The sequence below is a fragment of the Leptinotarsa decemlineata genome, unplaced genomic scaffold, assembly GCF_025532065.1.
Source record: "Leptinotarsa decemlineata unplaced genomic scaffold, Ldec_3_MD MMD2_tig00000133_RagTag_RagTag, whole genome shotgun sequence".
Classification (NCBI taxonomy): domain Eukaryota; kingdom Metazoa; phylum Arthropoda; class Insecta; order Coleoptera; family Chrysomelidae; genus Leptinotarsa; species Leptinotarsa decemlineata.
Genome location: NW_027412542.1, coordinates 8,975,381 through 8,977,341, shown reverse-complemented (window position 1 = coordinate 8,977,341; position 1,961 = coordinate 8,975,381).

Genomic DNA, 1,961 nt, shown 5'->3' with positions numbered 1-1,961 from the left:
GCTTTAGCTATTTTTTTTTGGACCAAGGTGTCTTTCATTGGCAGTGAGGTCAAAATGCCATTGTTTGCTCAGTAATGAGATGAACATATCTGGATGTGTTTGTCATTGGACTATCTAGTTCAGCTATAACTGTTGGTACTGTCAACAACTCCAGCAGTTCTAGAATCTGATTAGAGGATTTCAGCTGCCATAAAGTCTTCACCTGAAGAGACATTGGAATCCATGAGGAATATGCTAGTTGCTTCAAATTCCACTTGGCCCATGCTCGTGGATGCAATACTTGAGAAAGCTTTCTCAACCAAGGAAGCTATATCGTAAAGCTATATTCTTTCTGCGAGTCGATTCTTCATGAAAAAGTCACATTCTCTTCTGTATGCTGCTTTGAGTCTCCCACAAACTGATACATCTAATAGCTGATGTAGGGGCAGAATATGAATATGGTTTTTCTTACAATGTTCATCGACAGCCAGTAAAATGTGGCTTGCATGATTCATCAATATTTATCTGTTGAAGGTTTGACATGCCGAATGAAGTGCTCGAGTCATTTAAGGAAAAGGAGGCAATAAAGACAAAACTTCGTTGTCGGATAGATCAGGGGTACCTATATAAGCTGACTTGTGGTTCTTGCCCAAAACTGTATATTGTCCAAACAGGGAGAACATTTTCCCAAAGAATCAAAGAGGACAAAAGAAGTTTTGTGAATAGAAAGTCCAATTCCACATTTGCAAACATTCTTTTAGCAGAAGCACATGAGTTCAATCATGAATACGACGTGTTACATTTAGAAGAAAAAAGTTTGAAAGAGCAATAATCTGGTCCGGATAAATTTGTACAGGGTAATTCAAGTTCGACCCCCACTATTGGGATCTCCTAAACTACAGTAGATACGTCGAAACTTAAATTGGGACAAAGTTGCGTTTTTTTGTACTTAACAAAATACTGTTTTGAAAATTCCGAGTATTTTCGGAAAAAACTAAAAATCGGAATTTTCGTTTTTATTTTTTTCTATCGTTATTTGACAACATAGCTCAAAACCAAAAGCACATTTTCACTGATACCTTTCTTCAGCTACACGTTTTCATGTTCAGATTTACTATCCGACGTTTCGTCTTCTGGCAATCATAATCAACTTTTTATTCTATCAAGGGCGCCATATTCTTTTTTTCACAGAAAAATAGTGATTCTTTTCGTGATTTCATTGATGTATAGTTTGTTACGATTTACTGTTCTGAAATCACAGGTATTAAAAAAACAACTTTATCTGAGATGGTCATGACTCCATCGAAAAGATGTAGAAGGAGAGAGCCAAAAACCTTTCTTTGTCGGAAACCAGTCTTTCCTAAAAATATACACCCTTTCAATTTAAATAACATGTTTTATATTTTATTTGAGTTTGTCAACATAAATTACTTTGATGACATTAATGTCATTTTAATTTTCGACAGGAATTGAAAGTGTGGAAGAATCATTCTATAGTAACTATCAAATCCCTACACATTCGAATATCAAGAACCCGATAATGGTAATGAATCAAATTTAATAAAAGAAACATCTTCAGTTGCTATAATAGAAAGGTCAGTTATGAAATTAACAAACATTGACTAATCATTGCATTTTTTTGGATACACTCTTGACTGTCATGTCTTAGCTTGTATTTGCTTCCTTGTTATTTCGGTTATCATGTATTGTTTATAATGACGACTTTAGCCATTCTTTATCATTACTAGGCTCAGACCCATTTGTAAATTGAACAACATGACAAATTCATACGGAGTTATTGAAGTAACGGAATATTTCAACTGTTTGGTTATAAAAAACTTTTATTCATTTATATGAGAATAAAATTCATCACAAATGAGAAATCATCAAAATCCATATCAACAATTTTCAGTCAGACAACAGTGAATTGGTGTCATCATCATCATCCTGTGACTATCCCCGACTAAAACAAAGAGAGGTGG